The 26,032-nt window shown below is 35.7% G+C and overlaps 1 long non-coding RNA gene across 1 annotated transcript; it reads right to left on the reverse strand.

Moving 5' to 3' along the window:
- Positions 1 to 1,877: 1,877 nt before the first annotated feature.
- Positions 1,878 to 16,270, reverse strand: LOC308191804. Its single transcript, XR_013948285.1, has 2 exons — positions 15,986 to 16,270; positions 1,878 to 6,874 (listed from the first exon to the last, which is right to left on the reverse strand). It is a non-coding gene; the product is annotated as an uncharacterized lncRNA (long non-coding RNA).
- Between the last annotated feature and the right edge of the window lie 9,762 nt (positions 16,271 to 26,032).

The raw sequence follows: 26,032 nt of genomic DNA on the forward strand, positions 1-26,032 counted from the left end.
ACCAAATGTAAACCTTTGTATAGACAGTGCTCTGACATCCCAGTAAAATCTCCAGAAAGTCTAGTTGCTGTGATGGAAAGATATGATCTCATTCTAGGATCTAAATGTTAGCACCAACTTGCCAAAATTCTTTGTGGTAGACAGAATTAAAAGTCAGGAATCCTTCTAAGATAGTCTCATCCAGGCCCCATATCCTTGTACCCTTTGGTGTCAGGAACATTTTGAACAAATTCATGCCATGTGGATATTTAACCTTCTATGGACCTCTTATGCATTTCCTTGGGTAGTAAATATTTATGTTTTTACTTTTTTAGTTTAGTTTCCAGAAATGTAATTTTTGAGATTATTTTTCTTTAGTTTCACTATTTAGGCCATTTTCTATGTTTATTTATTTATTTATTATTTTTTTTCTTGACATTTTCTTACTTTTGCAGATTTATATTTTCATCAAATCACTGATTCCTTTGATGTAATCTTCCAGGTTTCTAAGTAAATTTTACATTTTCTATCTGTGTGTAATTCATCCATGTAATAAATAATTTCTCGGTTATTTAGCAAGTTACCATCTCTAGAAAAGACAGTCTTTAGTAAGTAATAATTTACTTACTAAATTACTTACATGGTTCTATCTTAAGCTGATACAAAAAGTTAAAATTATGAGATAAAATGGTCTTCTGAATATGTTATTAATTATTAATAAAAATATGGAGTGTATATATATATATAAAGTAACAAAATATCATTGCTTCCACTAAATAAAGAATGAAATTTTTTTTTTTTTTTTTTTTTTTACATGTTAAGCTTTACACATACAGACTTCAAACTCTTCAGAGGAACAATCTCAGTGTGGACTTAGAACTAAGTAATCATAGAATCATATCATAGAATATCCCAAGTTAGAAGGGACCCATAAGGATCATCTAGTCCAAATCCTATCCCGTAGTGGGCCTCCCAAACTCCAGTGGAGGCTTCTGAAGGCCATAAGATGATATTCTTTTTCCTCATTACGGGATGTGCTATGTACGGAAACACTGCACTTGTTTCCATGTATATATGTGTACACATATTTTTGTGAAAGCAGTAATTGTCTTTGAACTGCTTGTGCCAAACTGTTTCTGGAAAAGAAATAGCCAGAGGTAGTTTGTTGTTACTAGAACAGAATTTGGAATTTGTTCCTGATCACTTTCTTCCTCAACAGCTCTTCGATCACTAAAAAGAAGGTGGCAACATGCCAGATTTATTATTCTGAAGATAGAAGCTTGCTTTTGATACCATCTTTCTTCAGTCCATTGGTCCATGTGGTCCTTTGGGTCTATTGCAACACCAGAATACCACATGAGAGCAACATCTGAAATTCAGTTGTGTGTTGGAACATATCTGTTTTCCCAGGAAAACTGTATTCAGAATCCAACTGACAGGTCAAGAACACTTCATCTGCAGCTTGTAACAGGTTGGTATCAGAGGAACCTTCAGGAAAGAGAACAGATAAATGGAGGCCCTGAAGTTGATAGTCAGAGGCAGACTGTGTACCCCTGCATGTCTTCGTGGTTAACAGAAAGATCTGATATTCATACTGGTTATAACTTAGTTAGTAAAAAATAAATAAACAATAATTAAAACTAAACAAAAACAAACAAACAAACAAAAACATTCAGGAGGATTGAATAATATAGATGGTCTTATGGACCTTGGCACAAACTATAAACTATTCTGAATACATAAACTATTCTGAATCTAATGTGGTCTCATCTTCATTGTTATTCTTATCTGTACTAGCCATTTTAAGCTAGTTCAGCTATGGCCCCTAATGTTGCAAAAATACCTTAATTTGCAGTACAGACAAACCCTAAGTCCTTAAAGGGACAAAAAATAGAATAGTTAGTTTCTTTTTCTTTTTCTCTTCCTTTTGCTTTTTCTTTTTCTCTTCTTTTTCTTTTTCTTTTTCTTTTTCTTTTTCTTTTTCTTTTTCTTTTTCTTTTTCTTTTTCTTTTTCTTTTTCTTTTTCTTTTTCTTTTTCTTTTTCTTTTTCTTTTTCTTTTTCTTTTTCTTTTTCTTTTTCTTTTTCTTTTTCTTTTTTTCTTTTTCTTTTTCTTTTTCTTTTTCTTTTTCTTTTTCTTTTTCTTTTTCTTTTTCTTTTTCTTTTTTTTCTTTCTTTTTCTTTTTCTTTTTCTTTTTCTTTTTCTTTTTCTTTTTCTTTTTCTTTTTCTTTTTCTTTTTCTTTTTCTTTTTCTTTTTCTTTTTCTTTTTCTTTTTCTTTTTCCTTTTCTTTTTCTTTTTCTTTCTTTTTCTTTTTCTTTTTCTTTTTCTTTTTCTTTTTCTTTTTCTTTTTCTTTTTCTTTTTCTTTTTTTTCTTTTTCTTTTTCTTTTTCTTTTTCTTTTTCTTTTTCTTTTTCTTTTTCTTTTTCTTTTTCTTTTTCTTTTTCTTTTTCTTTTTCTTTTTCTTTTTTTTCTTTTTCTTTTTCTTTTTGTGGAGTGATGAATTCTTGCTTTATGGAAAATATTTCCAACCTCCTGCTCCCCTCTCCCACCCCAATTCTCATTTGAATTAAAACCCCAGAGTAAATATTATTCACATAGCAAATTCATATAACAAATTATCAGATAGTGCTGTGTACTATGCTGTGTTCAGGGGATATTTATGGCCTAAGTGTAAGAAAAGATATTAGAAATCTCATGGGGGATTAAACCATTTGGCTTCTACTCTCAACAGATTTGTGTGAGATTTGAGGAAACCTTAAAATGTTTCAGTTTAGAAAGTTCTGGTGGGAGAAACAATTTAATATTTTTTTCATCATCACTGATAACCTGGCTCAAGTTCATGCAAGTCAAAGAAAATCCACATTTGCATAAATCACAGTTCTCAAGAAATGATTGCTCATCAGTGGAGGAAAGCTCTGATATCACCATTCAGTATTTTGGCACAATCAATATTGTCAGCCTTTTCTGCTGATCCTTTATAACTAATTCACTGCTCTTTAAATATGAAAAAGCAAGTCATACTGAAAATTAGCACAAAGTATTTTTGCTCTTTGGATATCCTGTTCCTTAGTAGGTTTGGAAAATTAACTATAAATAGGTTAATATTTTGAATGAATCATTGTTCATTAAAGAGTTTTAATGATTAAATGTGTTAATATAATTATGCCTTATCTATTGGGCATGAAATGTATTCAAAAAGGACATGCATGTTTCAAAAGGTTTCTTAAGAGTGAAGTGCTATAGACTAATAAAAGAGCAAAAATTAGATACAAAATTGAATTTAAAATCAGAATGTTCCAACCGGGAATTTTATTGTCTTTAAAGACTACACTAAAAATGTATTTATTAATTTCTTCACTCTCTTCAGACTTATTTTATTTACAATTATCAAGAAGCTTTACTTTTTCTGTCTTTATTTATTTATTTATGCATTAATTACTTCATTATGTACAATTGAGAACACACACAGAAAGCCTATAAAATGTCTTCTATTTTCCTCGTAGCATTCCAGTTTTCATTTACTCACAACGTTGCCAAACTTTAACTGTTTAAGCAGAAGTGCTCCCTCCTGAGTAATTTCACTGGTGAGGGAAGTGGAAAGAAGTTTCCATCAGATTTGTTTTTATTTTTTTTTTCCTCTCTCTTTTTTATTTTGAGGACAAGAAAACTGCAATAATTGACAATGTTAAAAGTGTTTGTAAATATTGACTGAGTTATCTTATATTCTGTCTAGCAGCAAATACTAGTCATTCTGGTGTCAGAAATTCACTTGTCACATCTGTGAATATTTGGCCAAATTCTGAGACTTCTTAAGTCTGATTCTTGCTAAAGCCACATTCACGATAGAGATTATTAATGTACAGAAACTGTCCAAATATTTCATTTGACGTGGGCATGCTTAAATCCAAGGCTAGAAGGTTTGAGCAAAGTGTTCTGAGAATTTTGAGTTGCTGCTCTCAGATATTAGGAACTATTGTCATACTAGGTACTGAAAAGGGGATATGAATTTGTTTCCTATATCACTCCTAAGAAGGGGTGATGCACCACTGTTTAGAATGAACTGCAGTGAAGAGTCAAAGGAGGGGTAGAAAGAACAAGGAGATTAGGGTGAAGAGTTAGGTGATGGCTAAATGAAGATAAACGTTGTACTCAGGAATGACTTGGACTCTAACAATAACATCTCTGTGTTTCTCAGTTCTCTTGTCCCTGAGACATGGAAGTAATGCCAGTAAATCTCACACAGATGCTGTCAAGAGTTTTTTGCAATCACGTCCGGTATATTTAGTTATTATGCTGATAGCAACACAAAGAAGATCACAAGGAAACAGCCAATGTTGTATTTAGAGGTGAATAATATGCACTAAATACGGGGCTCCATACTATGTCACGAAAACCACAAAGTAACAACTACAGTATTCAAAGTATCTTTCCACCATGACTAGTAAATAAACAGGTGTGTTATGTAAAAAATAATTGCGTGTGTGGTGTATACCTATAAAATGATATCCTTAGAAATTGTTAGATACTTATGAAGTACTGATTCTTAAACCACACACAAATCTTAACAAAAAAGTGAAATGAGCATTCACAGATTAGTAATGTAAGAATATATTTTGAGGCTTCCATTTAACACTGTTAAATGCCTCTGCAGCTTACCTTTCACATATTGATTTGAGCATAAGGAGCAGGCAAAGAAAAGGTTTTCTTTGGTTCATAGAAGAAATTTAGTACACGTGCTGCAATGAGGAATTCCATTATGTGAGGTTTTACAATGCTCCTTCTTCTGAAGAAAAACACTTTTTAAAAAGCATTCCTTAATCTACATATGTATTTAGATCACAATATAATACGTGGAGCACTTTTCCAACTAAAAGGTGTCTTATTGTGTCAGTATGTATATTGGAAGTGTACTATTTTAATTGCAACAGTATGTATGGTCAACAAAAGAAAGAGAACCTAATGTACTTTATGTGTCTTCTGCTGAGTGATTTTCCTTTAATTTGTAGCACATTTTATTTACTCTAGTTTGTATGCTTAGATGTGTCCTCATTTGACTTTTGGCTCAAGCAAATAACTCCAGAAATGAAGGATATGCCTACTGAGATCACTTCCTGTTGAAGTCTGTTTTCTTGGCTGGGAAACTGGCCTCTCTTGTTCCTGCTGGAAAGTATTTACAATGGGGATGTTGTAGTATAGTAGCAAAGTTATTCCAGGACATGTGTCACAAGTATAAATAGACATATGAATAAATTTATGCTAAAGAATCAGAGAAACCAATGAAACTAAAAAATACTCATAATAATTTTCAATAGAGGTTTTAAATCACATTGTTAGGATTCCTACAAGTTAACTCATCACTAAAGGATGCTGATATTCTAGCCAGGGAATCCCCATCATCTATTTCTGTCCATGAAGCATTTTTTATTAATATCCAATCATGGATATTGATTTATATTTTATTAATATCCAATATGGATATTCATACCTTGAAAAGTTATAATGATATTCCAAATCAGAGAGAGCAGGAAAGAGAGCTGCACTACAGTATTCTTGTGAAAGCTAATATTTATGTCAAAATACCTTTGAGTGTTCTTAATATATATGATGTCACTGTGGCAGGTGTTTACTATTGTGCTGCAGGCCATGATACTGAGTGCTAAACACAAATTCAGGAAATTTGTGTTTTGTCTGTGAGGCCTGTGTGTCCTGTGAGGTGGGGCCCAGGGGTGAGGGCAAAAAGCTGAGAAGGTTGGGAAGAACACCAGAGCTTGGTTGCATAGTTGGTCTTTTTATTCCTTACTTTAGTCAAATCTCTCTACGCCACTTTTCCTAAAGGTTGTAAAGTTTGTAGGAGATGTACACAATGGAGGCAGAAAAAATTATGGATGTATCAATTAATTCAAAGTTGAAAGAAGTTGTTGATACAATAGGATAGCAACATGCTATGGAGGCCTAGGTTTGCTGGCAATTTAGTGAGGAGAAATAAAGAATTAAAAAGAAACTCTGAGAATTAGGAATTTTATCTCCATAATAGACAAAGAAACTGAAGAAAAAAAAAAAAGATATTGAACTAAATTCAAACATTTTCAAACATCTACGCAACCATCACAGAATTGGAAAATCACTGAAGTTGGCAGGGTCAACTTCAACTGCCCTGCTCAAGCAGGGTTACTTAGAGCAGGTTGTGAAAGGCTTATCTAGTTGAGAATATCTCCACAGATGGAGACTCTGTAAGTGGAAACTACATTAGCTCTCTGGGCAAGCTGATCCAGTGTTTGACATTTATTTATTTAGTTTTAATATTCAGACAATTTCCTGTGTTTTAGCTCATGCCCATTGCATCTTGTTCTGTCACTGGACACCATTGAAAAGGTCTGGTTCTGTCTTCTTTACACCATCCCATCAGGATTTTAATCACATGGATAAGATCCCCTTGGTCTTTCTGATATCCACTCTGAACAGTGGATACTCTTAGCTTTTCCTTGTGTGAAATATACTCCAGTCCAATAATCATCTTTGAGGCCCTTCACTGGACTCTCTCTGATATGCCCATGTCTGCCTTGTACTGGGAAGTGCAAAACTGTACATTGTATTTGAGGTGTGGTCTCACCGGTGCTGAGCAGATGGGACAGACCACCTCTGTTGACTTTTTCTGTGTCACAGGCTCCCCTGCACCAATGAACAGAAGGCCCTCATGTTCCCTATTCTTCATTTTATTAATTATGTACCTGTAGAAGCCTTTCTTGTTGCCCATCATGTCCCTCACTAGATGGGCCTCAGTTCAAGGTGGGCTTTTTCAGACTCATCCCTGTATGCTCGAAAAGTATCTCTATGTTCCTCCTGGGCCACCGGGCCCTGCTTCCAACTCTTGCTCACTTCCTTGTGTGTCACACACCTGTGGAACAGAAAAGAGTTGTAAGTCCAGAGATACAAGTAAAATAGAAAAAGAATAGCAAGAAGAGAATAGCAAAAGAGGTAGAAACTGTGTCTTCAGAAGAATAATAGCTGTTGCTTTGCTTCAAGTTTTTTGAGCCGTGTAATGTATAAATCCTTAAGAAACTAAAGATGAGAAAGGACATGAAATTAGAAGGGAAATGAATACTGTGTTTAGGTTAGTATCATTTAATCTTGCCAAGAAATAAAATCTTTTGATTTTGAGTCAGAGAAATAATTTCTGTGTAATTATTTTGTGTAGATGTCAAATGTATCCCCTCTATATCTGTTTGATCTGGAACAACAGTGAATGATAAGTAGGAATGTTTTTTTTTTCTTTTTTCTTCTCTCTCTTTTTTTTTCTTTTGTTCTTGATCATGTTTCTTCCACTGCATTTCTGTTGATAGCTGCTGAATTGCAAATTATCAGATCACATAACTTCTAGGTTGAAAGTCTTGTGCACTTCCATGCATCTGAGAAAAGCTACTTTACTCAGAGAAATACCATGAAAGCCAGTATCATTAGCTGTAGTTGTCAACAGGGAAATCAAAGGATATTACCCTGAAACTTCTTGGGGTTCAGGTCCCTCACTCAACCTGTCACAGTGCATAAAGCACGCTTGGTTTGACATCACAACACTTGCAGTCATTTAGCCAGTAATTACTTGCATACAGTAAATATAGATTAAAACTACCTCTATGTATATTTAAAATGTATGCAGGTGATGTATATAAAATTACCTTATTTCTCTCCAGATGAAGTTAAAAAAAAAAAAAAAAAGCTCAGTGATATAAAGGTGTAAGTGCCATTGGTCTTCATTTGTCCTTATACACTTAAATGCATTGGCCTGGCTTGAATATCTTCTTCATAACGTTTCCAGTCCTGTCTAAGAAAACTAAGGTTCTAACATTTGCAGCTTACAACAGTCTAAAAATCTTGATTTATTTGTTCAACTTGTAAAAAAGGTACCTAAAACTTTAGAAAAGTTACTTTCTAGTGGCTGTTATACATATATATAGCCACTATACAGAACAGTGTTGATTCTACATATTTCCTCCAAAAGTTTAGGAATATGGAATAATACCCTTTTGATATTATTCCTGATAATGTTTGGTATTAAACTCACAAAGCAAAGTAATATTTTTAATATGTCTCAAGCCAATTCCCTGTCTAACAGCCATGATACATGAATATTAATATTTCCTATGTAATTCATTAGCCCTTGCTTTCACCGTTATGTAATTTTAATTAAACATGTGCTGTTACTACTAAAAGGTTCACCTCAAAAATAGAATCTTATGCCCATTTTAGCCTTTGATATGAAGAACTGTGTATTTAAATCTAATAGCACCTGTTTTCTGTAGCTGACATTGTGTTGGCATATTTACTTACTACCCATTGGAAAAATGGCAGTTATTCAGGAGGAGCTTTTCTTCTTAACCCTTTCATACATAACTGTTAGAGTTACAGGCATTCTTATTACCATAGTTATTTTACATGATACGCTGCTTACTCTGACATCTCTTATACATATCTATTTGTTATCAAGATCTGGTAATTGCCAAAAAAAATTAACAACCTAACCTTTTTGGTTAAAGTCATATACATTTAATTAAGTGGTCCAGCTTTTTTTTTTTTTTTTTTTTTTTTTTTTTTTAAGCTCTATAGTAAAATAAGGGGAAAATATTGATTCTTCAGAACATATTCTATTAAATGTATTCATAAAAAATAATAAAATCCTCTGTCTTAATTAATGTGTTTATATGCACTCAAATACAGTGTATACAAGTATGTACAAATAAATATGTAGTTCCTGATGAAATTTCTGTTGATAATAGCACTATCATCTTTTACCCCACAAATAGACTTAAAGTCATTCCTATTTTCTTACTCTGAGTTGACCAGAGCCTTGGTATGCAGCTCAACCATTTCTCATACATACCAAGAAGATGAGATTACCAGCTTCCATACTTATGCTGCTGATTCCCCATGCTCTCAGTGAATTACCTTTTTCTCTTACAGAGTTTTATGTATGTGCATCAATGTGAAGCTTGAGTCAAAACCAGGCACTCCAGCTGGTGTCCCCCCTTTACATAACATCTCAATAGACAGTGAGGTGTTCTTAAGGCTCTGTTTCTCCAACTCCTCTTTGTACTTCTATAATGTGTACATACTTGACAGCATGACAGACTGCCAAAGCTACAGGTGTTGCTCAAATGCAACATTCAGTAGTGATAATGGAGATAACACCACCATTATTCTACATTTATATTGACATATCTTCCCAGACCCTCATGAAATGTATTAAGTATGATATTGAAATGAAATTTTAATTTCTGTGTAATGGAGAAGTCTATATATGGAGTGAGAGACCAGTATCAGTAATAAAGCCACTGCACAATTCTGCAGGGAGAACTTGCCCTTTATGAAGGTATTCAACATTAAGAAACATTTGTTCATAAGAGCAAAAAGACCCAGTGGAAAGGCACCTTTTCAACTGGCATATTTTCAACTACTTCTGATGAATTAAACTGACCTTTAGAAATACATGTCAGGTCTGGCACAAAAGCTAGTGTTTCTAATTTTTTTTAAAGTGTGTGTATAAACGAAGAAAACAGTAAGTAGGGTTTGTGGTGCTACTGAGCTATTGTTTGCACTCTGCTTGCACACTGGTGAATGATGGCAGCTTCTCTGTTACGCTCTCTTCCCGGATCCAGAACAGATTGTAGAGCTGTGCAATCAAAACAGCCAAGGTGTTTGAGACACGGAACACTGTGATCTTAAGGCAACTTAACCATTTTAATGATCTAAAATGTTATGTTGAAGTATAACAATATAGGTAGACAGACCACTAAGTGGGAGGGAAAATGTCTCTCTCCTTTTTTTTTTTTTCCCAAGATAAACATTCCATATTACTTTTATTTTAGTGCAGATAGGAAAACTCTAATAATGCTAAGCTTTCTTAACTACAAGTAAATGTTATATGCCTCTGGTAGTTCTGTCTCATAGCAAAGTGCCTTATTAAGTTTCATAACACTGATGTGAGACATCATTCTAGCTTAATTACAAACAAATCAACTGAGGGACATAGATATTAAGGGTCATATTTTTAGCACTGAAATCAGGACCACCTTTCCAGAGGAACTTAGTTCACATGCACATACTAAGGTAATACTTTTTAATTATTATTATTATTTTTCTTCAGGAAAGTTTAGCATGAGAACTGCATGATGTGATGGAAATCACCACTTGCAAAATCTTTGGAAAACTTGAAAAATTCTAATTCTGATTCTGTGTAGTTTGTCAAAGGAGAGAAATCCAATCGTGTTTCCAAAACTTGCTTTGTAACATGAGCAATAAAAATTTGTCATTTCCAAAGCTCTGATTCCTTTTACTTGATTTTAGCCACCTAAATAAGATGTTTAAATTACAGTATTGTCATTTACTCTCTGTAGACAGTACAGAAATAGGTGCTTCAGAGAGTTACTAGCTTCACACAGGGGAAACATACTGTCGACAGGTACTTCCTTATATGAAATCAGTCTGTCAAATCTGTGTGGAAGATGTCTTCTTTCTCTCTACCTTATTCTAAGCTCTTACTACAGTATTGTTTTTTAGCCCATAGCTGTCTCTCTGATGTCTTTTTACCATCAAATACATGATGCAAAAGAAATGATACTTTGCCTGAAGTACTGTAGATTTATTGATAAGAAGATCAGGTGTAGTATCCTGCCACAGGAATAGGACTATTGAAAAACAAACAAACAACAACAACAAAATTATTTGCTTGGTATCTCCTAAATATATATATGCATGATGAACACTCAAGATTAGAACAAACATTCAGACAAAACCACCAAATTATCAGTTAAACTAAATGTTCAGCCATAGAATTTTAAAAATTAATTTGGTCTTTTGAACAGCAAAGTGTTCTTTATAAATTTATTACCTGTAGTATATAGCTAAGATTTGTATATATATATATATACATTTTTTTTTTCTGTGCCATAAAATAATAATTGACTTTGTTGAAACTAACATTAGCTAGCAGGTATACAAATATTTTGATAAGAGATATTTAAAGGTTGCTCATTGTTACTTCTTGTTTCAGTTATGTGAAAAAGTGGAGATAAAGAAACTGAAGTGATGTAAAAACAAAAAAAACACACACACACACACACAAAAAAAAACCACACACACAAACCCACAACCAAACCCTTCAATCTGTTCTGTTAGTTTGAACTTTTAACAGGGAGGGACAAAAAGAGATTAGTATAAGAAACTATGTGGTGTTGCATGTTTGGAATGGAGCAACAGATGCTTTGGGGATAAGTATAGGTATAAACCTTTTGCAATGGTTAGTAAGCCATGTAACAGGCACAAAGAAAAAGAATCTCCATGCACTAGTTTGGCAACAAAAGGTATTGTGAAATTTCCAGCTAATTCACTAGAAGAGCCAGGAAAAGATTGCTGATTTAATGACTGTCTCCCGCTTTTTGATGTTCAGTTGTAGATGAAAGATTTCAAAAAACAAGACTATGTCTTTTTTTTTTAATTATTATTATAAAACTTGCTGAAGGAAACCCCCTCAGGATTTTGTGATCTAAGAACACAAGCTGTAAAAACAAAACCAACCAACCAACCAAACAAAAACAAAACAAAAAATAACCAAGGTATACCAGATTATACACAAGTATTAAGCAGGCAATACTCAATCTGAAGGAAGAATTAACAAGACATTGAAGCAAAGTATTTCCTTATTTCCTTACAAATTGCCCACATTATATGCTGTTTATTAAGCAGGGACTTTCAAAATTTAAGGGGGGAAATACTTAATATAGTTTGAAAATTTAGAGCAATAATCATGAAATCTTTATTTTTATTATTTTGTTGCTTCTATACTGTCAAACTACTATGTTCCATATCAGTTTTTGAACAAATCTGCAGTAATGAGAATACTAGAAAGGTTAGGCAGAAACTAGGTTGAACATACATTTCCCTGTACCGTTTTGCATAGAATCATAGAATCATTAAGGTTGGAAAAGACCTCCAAGAACATCTGGTCCAATCATTCCCATACTACCAATGTCACCCACTAAACAACGTCCCTAAGCACCAGGTTCAACCTTTCCTTAAACAACCCCAAGGGATGGTGACTCCACCACCTCCCTGGGCAACCCGTTCCAATGCCTGACTACTCTTTCTGAGAAGAAATGTCTCCTAATTTCCAACCTGAACCTCCCTACTGGCACAACTCTAGGCCATTCCCTCTAGTCCTATCGCTAGTTATCTGCGAGAAGAGGTCGACCCCCAGCTTCTCACAACTTCCTTTCAGGAAATCAAATCTGATTTCTTTATATATGTCCACAAAACTGTTAATACCTCCTGCTTGATTAGGATATAAGCTATCTTGTTTTTGAACTCTGAACTTTTAATTGCCAGGTGGTGGTTTTCATCACTGAAAAAAAGCAAAGATGTATTAAATGATGCAATGCAATGCCAAACCACCTTATAAAAAATCAGAGGTATACACCCTTAGTGAAAATTCTGGTTTTTGTTACAATGACTAATCCAGAATAATATAATTTATACTTAAAAGAATTGTGTACTTCATTTCATAAATCACTGCAAAACATTTAGGATGCAGCGCTGCTGTACTAAGAGAAAAAAATAAAATCATATTTCTCAGGTCATTAATGGTAGTTATTTTGAGGTTATGAATCATTTGAGATCATATGGTCTCTCTAAAGCAATCACTGGGGTCATAAAATGGAAGAAAATGCAGATAAAGGCTTCATATACATGCACAAAACAAAGATGTAGAAATGTACATTGGCTATCTTGGTACAAGTAGGTGGAGATGACAGTGAACAGATGCTTCCCCAGATCACTGTCTACCATTAAAAGATACGTTCAATGACAGAAAGGAATGTCAATGAAAAGAGGATATGTGAGCGGGCAGAGAATACATCAAAGCACTTGCTCATCTAGTCAATCTGTCTTCATAAAATCTAATATAAGAAAGGAAGTTTAAGTCACCCCTAGGAGTATTCAGCCTGTCTCAGAGTGGGAGCTTTTGTGGTCAGGATGTATAAACATCGGACATAGGAAAAAAGGAAAAAAGAAAAAAAAAAGAAAAAAAAAAGAAGAAAGAAAGAAAACTAACACTTGGTTTATCCTCCTGGAAACTCCTTGGAGCTCCTGAAGGAGAAGCATGCTTGACTGTTGTCCACACCAGAGAGTTTACTCTGAGACCCCTTTACAGAAACTCTTTATCTCAATAACACTGCAAAATAGCTATGGCATAAGATGAAATCTTTCCTGTAATCTTTTTCTTGATTGTGTTTCCAGCTGATCATCTGGGACCACAGCCTGTTCTATGACCCTGTAATTTCCCTGGCTCTTCTGAAGTATCTGCAACCTAGAAATTATTGTCGTTCTGAACTATTTTCACACATGCTTCTTTCCATCTGCCCTCAAGTTCATAGTTTATAATTGTTATGGCCTGTTCAGAGCTGCATAGGGAAAAGCACCATCTCTATTATTGTCGCTGATCACCTCTATGAAGGATAATTTTGAAATGGTCCAAGATGTGTTTGACTGTTGTCAGTTGTCTGTCCAAAATCTGCCAAGTACTGTATTCAAGAGGTAGAGATGTGCAATATAGAAAACACTGCAGAAAAAGCAATGTTATTCCAGAGTTAATGCTTCAGATTTGTACTAATACTTTCCTGAAAGGTGAGGAAATAAAATGGGCTAAAATCTTCCAGGGTAATCCCAAGTAAATCCATAGATTTCTGCCAGGGATTAAACTGACACTGTAAGCACTAATTTATAAAAGGATTATGCATTAAAATATTAAACCCAGAATTTTCTTAAACTGATCACTGATTAATATTTGTGAAATGCTTTGAAGAGGACAAGCACAGTATAAATACCACACATCAGTCATTGTTATTATTATGGATAGTGCTGTTGACTTGATTTAAAGAGATCCATGTGATGACTTTTCAAAATAAATTACTAGTGGAATGACAACTGTACAGAGTAGGAAAGAAAACTTAAAATACTAGGTCAACACAGTACTCTATATTCCTCTTTAAAACACTGAATTTTAGTTTTTGCATATATTCTATTGAGAATTAGAACATCTGTCTGGGTTTTCTAAGAATCTGGAGAACAAATGGAAGTGAGTTGCAGCATTCCAATCTTTTGATCATACTTTTTATTAATTGCAGATCAGACTTCAGTCCAAGATCCAGGTGCAGTGAAGTTTCCTAGGAGAGAGCTCCAGCCAATTTACATGTGAAATGTGTGAGAACATGTCTATACCATTCTGGGCAACATGGTGCCAAGAGTCCCCAGCTAGCTCTGAGGGACTCATTCCTCCCAGCCACATAGCTCAGCGCTCAGTTGTAGTCCTGAAAACAATAAGGTGGAGTTAGCCTACTGCTATACCCTAGCAAATAAACCTCTGTGACTGACATCAGTTCTATTCCTGTTTTGAACATGAGCCCTGTTGCAGCCAAGTCAGTGATCTTTTCAAAAGGCTCCATTACTCACCATAGAATTGCCATGAGTGTTTAGGGATAGTACCCATATGATTTTCTTTTTGGATTATAAAAGTGGGAGATAGTTTTAAAAGCCTTTTTTTTTTTTTTTCTTGATCATCATTCTACCTGCATAGTATTTTGAATTACAATGATATTTAGAAACAGAAATATCTTTACATAAGTATATATAAAACATTTTCATAGCAGGCATATTTTAAAGTGGAATTGCTCTATTTGTAGTGTCCATCTGAACAATCTGAAAAACACATTAGTGACTGAGTAAAAAAGACATATGCATACACCAAGCAAAATTTTAAATTCAGAAAATAACATTTTAAAAATTAATTGCTTCTTAAATTCAGTGTAAATAATGTTGTATAGCATAAGCAAGAAATAACTCATCTAAACGGGATACTATTATCCATTAAAAAAAAAAAGGCTTTTACACCATTTCTTCTAATTGTTTTAGGTCAGATTATTTTACACTTAGATTACAGGTTGATAAATAGCAGGATATACTGTAATCTCATATTCGTTGTTCATTTCCCTTACTCTTTTTCTTCAGTTATATTTCAAATACATTCTCCAATAAATAATTTAGCCATCTAATTCCTGTAGTATGCTAAAATGCAGAGAAACTAGACTTTCGTTTTGAAATTTGTAATTATGTAAATAAATTGTGTTCTTGTAATTCTGTGATATTGACACTTGGTCTTTTGAAGATACTCCCAAGAGTTAGCTTGGCCTTAATTTATGCAAATAGGGTTAAGCATTGCTTTAAATAACAAAACATCAAAAGGTGAAAATCTTCTCAGCAAAATTTTGTTTGGGGGAGATCTTTTAATCCAGTAAAAGAAGATAAAGAATATTGGACTCACTGAAATAATATAAGCATTTACTTCTTCTACTTCTGCCAGATATCATAAACATCTTTAATGAGTATACTTGTTATATATATATATATAGATACATAGATATACACATAACCTGTTTAGTTAAACAGTTTACAGTTCCTCAGAACAATGCTAAGTTCTTAGGAAGAAAAACTGTACTGTTTGCATCATAGTAGTGTCAGTCTGCTACCCATCATATAACTTCCCAAAGTTCATTAGCAGTTCAAATGACATATTTATAAAGGAATCGCAGGCCAAACAGACTTGATTCAAATTTGAATGAAGCCTGTAAATGGATCTGAAAAAAGCATTCAGTGCTTAATTATTTCATCTAAAATTAGGTAACAGCCTTTCTGTGAGATAAAGAAGATTCTGCAATAATAATTCAGCTAAAATATATGATCTTTGCTCCAGACGGGGTGACTGATAATTAGATGCAATACCTACTATAATAATATTTTTGAATTGAGAAATCAAAATTGCAAAATGATATTTAAAAAAGTTCATTAATCATTAACTATTTAATACTCCCAGCACTCTTGTGAGAAAAGGTAAACATATTTTCCATTTACAAGATTTTGTTTCATGCAAAATTAATAAAGGAAATAGCTATATTCCAAAACTTACGCGGATACAGGCAACATTCCAAAGATGACCTTTATTCTTGGAAGGATGGCTCTGCACTGTCCTATCTGCAGTTCTTAGAATCCACCAAGAAAATGGACTGGTAAGAATGAAGAAAGATCTGAAAGGCTGAGAAACAGAAAATGAGGGAATGTTACAGCACATCCACTATATCCCAGGTCTCTCCCTGTGTGAAGACAGATGAAGAAAGAGAAAATATGGAGAACCAGGCATGAACTTAGTTCCAGAGGCATAGCTACGCTTTTTCACAGCTGGGTGGGAAGCTGCCTCTATAAGGGAACAGTAAAAGAGAAAAGCTTTGGAGAACATTGCAAAGCTTTTTAATCCCTTCCAAAAGTATTTATTTAGGATGTTGTAATCCAGTTCTCAGGGGTTTATAATGTATATATGTTATCTTCATCATCTCCATTCTATAGTTGAGTATACTGAAGTACAGAGATGTTGACCGATTTGTCCAAGGCCAAAGTTAGAGTCAACATTAAAAAGAGAAATATGTTCCTAGCTTCCAGAGTATTGTCCCATCCACTGCACTCCTCAATGTGGTGATTTTACTCAGGTGGGTAGCCAAGCTCCACCACAGCCACTCTCACTCCCCCTCCTCAAAGGGAAAGGGGGAGAAAATGTGATGCAAAAGGCTCAAGGGTTGAAATAAGGACGGGGAGATTGCTCAACAATTATCGTGACAGTCAAAACAGACTCAGAGTAGGGAGATTAGAGAAATTTATTGCCTATTGCTAACAAGCTAGGGAAGTGAGGAACAAAGGAAAGAAACCAAACACCTCCCCACAGTCCACCCTCTTCCACCTCGTCTCCCTGAGCCGTGCAGGAGAATGGGGTAATGGGGACTGTGGTCAGTCTATAGCACTTCACCTCTGCCACTCCTCCTTGGTCACTCACTTCCCCTGCTCCACATGGGGTCCCTCCCACGGAATGCTGTCCTTCCCAAACTGATCCTGTGTGGGCTTCCCATGGGCAGCAGCCCTTCAAGAACTGCTCCAATATGAGTCCGTACCACGAGGTCCATCCATCAGGAGCAAACTGCTCCAACATGGGTCCCCCACGGGCAACAGCTCCTGCCAGGTCACCTGCTACTGTGTGGGCTCCTCTCCATAGGTTGTAGCTCCGGCCCGGGGCCTGCTCCTGCGGGGGCTCTCCATGGGCCACAGCCTCCTCCAGGCCACATCCACCTGCTCCACCGGGGGCTCCTCCACGGGCTGCAGCGTGGAGATCTGCTCCATGTGGGACCCATGGGCTGCAGGGGGACAGCCTGCTCCACCAGGGGCCTCTCCACAGGCCGCAGGGGAACTTCTGCGGCATGCCTGGAGCACCTTCTGCCTTCCTTCTGCACTGACCTTAGGGTCTGCAGGGCTGGTTCTCTTTCTCCCAGCTGAGAGAATAGAGATTTAGAAAATAATGTTTTGTGATCTCTGAATTCACCAGCACTGGACATTTCAAATTTTTCTATTAACATATTCATGGATGTAGTTCCTGATATATATATAAAAAAAATAATATTTGGAATGTAGATTTATACATAAAATTTAGTTGTTTCTGATTTGATGAAGGTCACACTAGTATCAGAAACACTGGTAGTAACTTTTTTTTTTTTTTTTTCGACTTCGTGTTGTTGTACAGATGTTGGTATCATGCTAGGTACAAATTATTATTATTCTACCCATTATTTATTGCATCTGCACTCTTCCTTTTTAATCTATTTTTTATGTGGTTGTAAATAACTTACCAAATTCCTAATTGGACATGTGTATTTTTAAACATCTTGACAAAAAAAAAAAAAAAAAGTCCTTCTCTTACTCCTTTAAATTGCAATAGCCCCAAATCACATATAACTGATATATCATCCTTGAGCAACACAAGGAAAAAACATGTTCAGTCTCTTTAGATAGTACAGATTCTCCTTCTGGGAAAGAAGAGATTTCAAGTTTCACAGTGTTATTTTATATTCACCTCTAATCTTGGAATATTCCAGCAATACTAGATCTTAAAAGCATGAAATTTTACTAATACCAAAAATTGTGATGGGTTTTAGTAGTATCTGAGAACAGCTATAGAAATGGGTCTGACGGTATCTAAAGAAATTGCTTTTATAGAGAAAATGTTACAGCAAGCAGTCACAATAAATATGTTAACACTGTAAAATATTTTAAAGAGTATTTTTGTAATAAATGTGGCATTAGCCACCCATATAAAGGTCTAGTGTAAATTTTTTTTTTTTTTTGTAGTAATATGGATCTGCAAGTGGAAGGTAATGAAGTCTGCCCAAAGTGATTTACACACAGACATATATAAATATATCATGTACTTATATGACCATATGAAAAATATAATGTACTATATGACATATGAAAATAATCCTAACTACTCAACTGATACTAGTCCTTTCTTAAGTGCTTCTCAGAATCTCGTTTAAGGTCCCATGAAAAAGCCTTATTTTTGCACAGGAAATGTATGTGTGATCAATTAAATTCACTTTTGTCTTTTTATATCATTATGTATATTGCGGATTTCTCCTTCCCATCATGTAAAAGGCTATTTTAAAAGTTATTATCTGTTACTTCAAGATACATTTTTCTCCTACAAGAAACAGTGCAAATTCAGCCAAAGGTTTTCTTCAAGGCTTTTGTGTCTCAGAATCTCAGAATCATCTAGGTTGGAAGAGACCTCCAAGATCACCTAGTACAACCTCTGACCTAACACCAACAAGTCCTCCAATAAACCATATCACTAAGCTCTGCATCCAAATGTCTTTTAAAGACCTACAGGGATGGTGACATAACCACTTCCCTGGGCAGCCCATTCCAATGCATAACAACCCTTTCAGTAAAGAAGTTCTTCCTAATATCCAACCTAAACCTCCCCTGGCACAACTTTAGCCCATTCCCCCTCGTCCTGTCACCAGGCACGTGGGAGAATAGACCAACCCCCACCTCTCTACAGCCTCCTTTAAGGTACCTATAGAGAGCAATAAGGTCGCCCCTGAGCCTCCTCTTCTCCAGGCTGAACAATCCCAGCTCCCTCAGCCGCTCCTCATAAAACTTGTTCTCCAGACCCCTCACCAGCTTTGTTGCCCTTCTCTGGACCCTCTCGAGCACCTCCATGTCCTTCTCGTAGTGAGAGGCCCAAAACTGAACACAGTACTCGAGGTGCGGCCTCACCAGAGCCGAGTACAGGGGGACAATCATTTCCCTAGCCCTGCTGGCCACACTGCTTCTTATACAAGCCAGGATGCTGTTGGCCTTCTTGGCCACCTGAGCACACTGCTGGCTCATATTCAGCCGACTATCAACCAATACTCCCAGGTTCTTCTCTGCCAGGCAGCTTTCTAACCACTCCTCTCCCAGCCTGTAGCTCTGCTTGGGGTTGTTGTGCCCCAAGTGCAGGACCCAGCACTTGGCCTTATTGAACTTGACTTCAGTAAATACAGTTAAAAAAAAATAATTTTATTTTATTAACAACCTAAACTAGAATTAGGTGACTGTTGAGTATGACACTATCAGCTGTGTGGGATCAGAAACTAGTGTGTGTGCTTGGATCAAGTGTGATGAAAACTCATTTTTAGGAGTTATCTACCACCCTATTCCTAGTCTACTGTACTAAACAATGGTGTTGCTGATGGCAAGTGAAAATGGCAACAAATGAATAGACAGTTGTGGAAAAAAAATGGAAAGCTTTAAGTTTTGCTTGCTTGCTTAAGCACTGCAAAACAAAGACAGCCTGTCGACCATAATTTGAAAAAATATTGTGGTTGGTTTGTGTGTGGGTTAACAGCATGAATGGCACCTAAAGTCATTACAGAGATTACAAAAGTGAAATTGAATAGTACATTAAAGCTCAGAAATGTTAGTTCTGGTCACAGTGTAATATTCTGTAATATTATCAACATTGACTCTTTTGTATTAAGCAATGGCATACCCTGATTTCACGATTTATGAGTCTCCAGCTATATACTTTTTTGTCAGATAATTTCAGATGATGCTCTTTTGCTACTTTAGTTTTCCCAGTTTTAGTTCAAAAAACATTTATTTTTATAGCTTCTTCGTTATTCTTTTTGTTTGAAAGATGATTTTTTTATTCCATTTGTTCCAGGATATTTTGAGAATGTGCTTCTGTTTTTGACATATGTTGGAAAAGGCACTATATGGACCATATCTCACCTGCAGAGCAAACTGTAAGAAAAGTGGTTGTATTGTCTGTTTCTCACTGATAAATGTACTTAGTGTTTTAAAAAGAGTAAAGCTAGCATTCTTTTAAGGTAGTAAAGCTACCACTTTGCTGTAATAGAAAACATCTATCTTCTGTTTGAAGAGATACCAGATTTTTGTTGTTGTTGATTTGTTTGTTTTTAAAGAATTGTAAAATCAGCTTTCAGGCAGAAAATTTCCAGCTGACTTGAGCAACAGCAAAAAACCATGAGACTAGGGCTAGCAGGGGGCTTTGCCACAGCTGTCTGTAAGTGACAATGTATCATCAGCTTATCATTCCAGAAGCAGTTTGAGGACTTTTCTCACTATCTTCCCACTCACTCCAGGAGTGGGAAGGTAATTTTCCTTTGCCTTTTAGCCGTGATAAGTAGTTTACCCTTGAGGAAAAAGGAGAGGGGAGGGGAGGGGAGCGGAGAGGAGCGGAGAGGAGAGGAGCGGAGAGGAGAGGAGCGGAGAGGAGAGGAGAGGAGCGGAGAGGAGCGGAGCGGAGAGGAGAGGAGAGAGAAGAGAGTCTTTGGGATTACCTGTTTGGGAAACCCATCTTCTCCGGCATTAAAAAAATCATGCAGAGTTGGGCAGTCCTTCACTAAAGCCGGTCTTTGCGAACAACCTTCCTCCTGCTCCAAAGCAGGCTATGAGAAGGCAGGAACATCTCTGATAACACACTCTTTACGATGTTACTTTTATAACAATACCTATACAGTTTCTAAGCATGCTGAAATGTCACCCTAAGTTATAAAAGTTTCTTAGACTTGATGGTGATAGATTTTATCCACTTGGATGCTATAAGAATAGACACCAAGAATTGCTTTTTTGTCACTCAGTTGGCATACACAAACCCTGTATACTCACTCAGTTACCCCAGCTGTTAAATGCAATTTAGCAAAACACTTAAACATATCCTATGTGTAGCCTGAAGGTATGAAATGGTACAATAGCTCTTCCTATGCTCCCCTGGGGGGGGGAACAAAGTAGTATGACCTTAGTCTTCCTATTTTGTCCCTAAGTATCTACAGTACCATATTACAGAGAAATCTGTTATGTCAGGTCACTTGAAGATAATATAATTGAAACATCATGTCTGCGTGCACACATATATACACATGTGATAAATGTTTTGAATCTTGGGTGTCCCCTTACAGTGGGTCATCCTGTGAAAAAGATGTAGCTCAAATCCAGCATTGCAGATGGGACCTTCTGATTCAAACTGTGGAGGGCCAAATATGCCCTTAACAATTCCTTATCTATGTACCACAGTATGCTGAACACTGTGGATTACTCCTGTTCTCCTTGGGCTTTCCACAGGTGCAAGGACAGGGATGTTAAAGCCTGGAGCCAATAAATACAGGCTTTCATATTTTATCACTGCTTCTTTTATTTACATGAAAAACAAACAAACAAGAAAAATTCTGTTTTCCTGAGGCAACCAGAGTAGTTGGGCGGGAACATTGTTTGAGAATTACATAAATTTTATTCTTTTTTTTTTTTTTCATTACATTTTTTAAGTTCAGTGTAGGTTTTCTCCCATAGCATAGACTTTGTGATAACAGCTCTAGTTCAGGAGGGGAAAAATGTCATACTGAGAAAATGTGTAGACAGATCTATCAGATAACAAATAACAGAGTAGAAAGTGAATTGAGAGTGACAGCAGCAGCTCACTGGAGATAACAAGCAAAAAAGACAGGAAGCAAGTGAGACATGACAAAGAGACTAAATGAAATTAATCTTCTTCCTGTTAACAACAAATTTTAGGCCAGGCACAGCCACACAATCCTGCATTACCCACAATTATATTCTGGCTAAATATATTTCCAAATTAACAGGAACTTGCTGTAGGCTTTGTTTGACTGGATTTGTGACATACAGGAATAAAAATATATATTTTTAGACAGACCTGTAGATATATTTTCTATAAAGCAATAGTCTATTGTCATGCATGGTATTTTATTATCAGATGTCATTGGCATGAGAAATGAAAAGCGTTTGTTGAAAAGACATAGTAGTCACAAAGTGTAAAAGCAAGAATAACTGTAAAGCTTTGAATAGCAAAGATTTCCTTTTTCTTCCATTAGAGATTATTTCATTTAAGCCTCTTGGCTTACTTAAGTGTCCAAGCTATAACTTCCTTGCATTGCGTTTCCCTTGAGAGATTTCAGTGAGCAGTCATTTTTGAAAGCAAACACAAGGTCTGTTATAAGTAAGGTATGATATTCCATTTCTTCACACTGTCAAGATCACAACTGATAATCAGAGAGTCCAGAAGCATAGTATAGAATGGAAAAGTCAGACTCCAAATTAGACATAAATTGACTGAATCTATATGAAGAGTAACTGGAAACTATCCCACTTGCTCTGACAGGAATAATTGGTTTTATTGGTGCTCTTCCTCTGCTGAGTTTGCCTGATATTTTCCTATCAGTCATTCATGACACAAAATTGTTTCCCAAAGAGATAATGTAAAGAATACAGTACTTACTGCTATGTATACTGTTCATCATTATAAATGATTATGTTGAATTTCAAAGAAAAACATTTCAAGGTGAGATCTGTTAAACATATTTTTTTTCCTTCCTTTTTGTGGAATAAATGCTGGGCTAGTAACATAAATAGTCTTAACTGTATTGACCAATACAACTTAATCCAAATGAGAATCTGGCCCATGATATCTGGTCAGCACAGTCATCACTAATTATTTGATAATCTAATGGAAAAGGAATCTTTCTCAGTTTCTTTCCATGTTTACTTGCTTTTGGGTAATATTTTTCTCTTTTAATTCTTTTATTAATTCTTTCACTAATGCATAGCTATTAACCACTGTTTTCAGTCACACAGGAAAAATGGCTGTTAGAACTGTGCTTTTTAAAGTGCTGTTGCTTTCATATAAAAGTTTGTATAAACGAGTTCTTTAATATAATAGGGACTCAGGGTTCTGAAGTTTCACTCGGCACCTCTTCATGTGTGCTTATGCATGAAGATGGACATACAAGATTTGTACTGGGAAAATAAAGAATCATTTATTATGGATGTCAATGGATGCCTTTAGGAAAAGTTCAGACAAATATTTACCAGGACTTCCATAGGTATAGCAGATCAAGCCTTGGGGCAGGCAGATGGACTAGGTGACTTTTCTAAGTACATTCTTGTTCTAATTTTATGACTCTTCGAAACATAGGAGCATTGTAGAAAATCAGGTTTCATATCGTAGGGAAGCAGCATTTTCCCTCATTTGGACCACTACTTCTGAATTCCCTCCCTTCCTTCCTTCCTTCCTTCCTTCCTTCCTTCCTTCCTTCCTTCCTTCCTTCCTTCCTTCCTTCCTTCCTTCCTTCCTTCCTTCCTTCCCTCCTTCCTTCCTTCCCTCCTTCCCTTCTTCCTTCCTTCCTTCCTTCCTTCCTTCCTTCCTTCCTTCCTTCCTTCCTTCCTTCCTTCCTTCCTTCCTTCCTTCCTTCCTTCCTTCCTTCCTTCCTTCCTTCCTTCCTTCCTTCCTTCCTTCCTTCCTTCCTTCCTTCCTTCCTTCCTTCCTTCCTTCCTTCCTTCCTTCCTTCCTTCCTTCCTTCCTTCCTTCCTTCCTTCCTTCCTTCCTTCCTTCCTTCCTTCCCTTCCTTCCTTCCTTCCTTCCTTCCTTCCTTCCTTCCTTCCTTCCTTCCTTCCTTCCTTCCTTCCTTCCTTCCTTCCTTCCTTCCTTCCTTCCTTCCTTCCTCCTTCCCTTTCCTTTCTTTCTTTTCTTTCTCTGTTGGAACTTTTGCCAGAAATACATTGTCTGTGAATCCCACAAAAAGCTAGAAAAACTCTGAGACAAACTGACCTCTGAAAAGCACTACATCTTGTTTATCTTATCAGTCACTAAAAGCAGAAGACATAGAGATGTATGGACGTGTGATTACAGAAGAAAGATTTAGAAATTAATTGGGAGTATGGAAAAAAAAAGAGGTTTTGGATATAAAAAGAACCTTTTTGTTTAAACAAATATCAAGTAATAGAAAAAGCTTCAGAATAAGAGTATGAGCATCCTAACACATGTATGAATTCTAAAACTAGATGAAAATCTGAAAAGATATTTTAAAAAAATAATCACCTCCTAGGTAGAGACAAGTAAAGGATAAATATTCTAAGGCATCTCTTCTCTTATCCTGTAATTGCCTGTTCATTGAGAAAGCAAAAAATAAACCATACAACAACACATTCTCAGATTTGACTAGGAAACATAAAAAATATGTTGGAGACCTCAAGTCAGGTTCAGAGCTGGCACACCTACTCACATCATGTGTGTAATTGGCCAATGCCTCATCCAAACCGTAAGACATATGTTGCAGCCAAAGCATTGTAGTGGGTAATAATTATGTGTAATAAATGTTACATAAGTTACATAATGATTTGAGGAATTCATCTCAGTAGACAAGATGTGGAAAAATATGGAGGAAAATGCCAGATGTTTATATTTTTATCTTGTTCATAGAGGCATATATAACAGCTTCAAAAGAATGTCTTGTTTAAAAATAAGACCACATTGAAATATTTTTGAGAAGCTGTGACAAACATTTTAGTTCACTCTTAACACTAGCTATCTGAAGCAACTCTAAAGAATTAATGCCATTTTATACCAGATGAAAAACAAAATGCTCTGTGTTTCCTAATTATTCAACAGATTTTTCAGCAAAGTTTTACTCTATAAAATCTCCCATTTGAGGCTATGTAATTCCTCAGGTCCTGCTTAAATTGTCAAAATGGGGTATAAAAGACTGAAATGGTCTAGAAATGATTTATGAAAAGAACAATGGAATAATGAAACAATGAATGGAACAATGGAATAAAATAAATAGGAAAGCCTACAGGTGGAGTGAAAAACTCCTCAGCCTAGTTGGTTTTGTGACATGTTTTTTATTCCAGGTTCTAGCAATGATGAATATAGAATGACTATGTTGCAAGTCAGTATTTACACAATAATACATTATAGTAATGCAATATAAAAATACAAATCTGTTTTAATTGATGAGTTCAGTCTGCATAGAAAAAAAAGTTCTAACTCATTGCCTTCAGATTCGTTGTCTCACATGAAGGCTGACTTCACCTGAAGGCCCTGTTTGACCCTAAAATCCCTGTTTGTGCCTTAGATGGGCAAAGGTGAAACAAGGTGATACCTTTGCTGTCTTGCCTCACAGCCTTACTCCAGAGTCCAAACACCCCTGGAAACCCAGTTACACTTTGCCATTTGCACTGGCAAACTCTTGAAAGATTCCTGGTTACCTCTCCTGTGGCATGGTTCAGCCACAAGAAAAAAAAGAAAAATATGGTAAACCAAGACTATTTCATGGTTCTTGTTAGCTAGTCATGTTTTACACCACTTTTATGTGGTTTGCACAGAATTACATTCTTTTCCTCTCTACACAGCTACTCAGTATAGGTGTACTCAAATGCAGGTGTGCATTAGGAAGTATGTTAACATGAGCTAACTTCCCAGGTGAATGGTAGTGCAAACACATAGGGGGTTGAAACTCTCTTAAGATCTTCCATATTTTCTGCCCATGGTTATAAGTGTTGGTCAAACCTTGGTAAGCTTGAAAGTTCATTTCAGTCTAAATGAAGAGAGACTTTGCAAAATATTATCTGAATAAAGCATAAGAATTCATCTGCAAAAGTTGGGTTAGAAATTTTGTCTTACATTTCTATGTACCATTTGATTTTATTTTCAGTCCATAACATAGCCAGATAAGTCAGAAAGTGAGTAAAATAGGAAAAAAAATTAAAAAAAATTCATGACTAGAAGTTAAATTTCTGTATGGCAGCAATTCAATATTTGGGCAGAGGGTCA

This window comes from Anser brachyrhynchus (assembly GCF_964034855.1).
Source record: "Anser brachyrhynchus genome assembly, chromosome: 1".
In the NCBI taxonomy this organism is placed as follows: Eukaryota; Metazoa; Chordata; class Aves; order Anseriformes; family Anatidae; genus Anser; species Anser brachyrhynchus.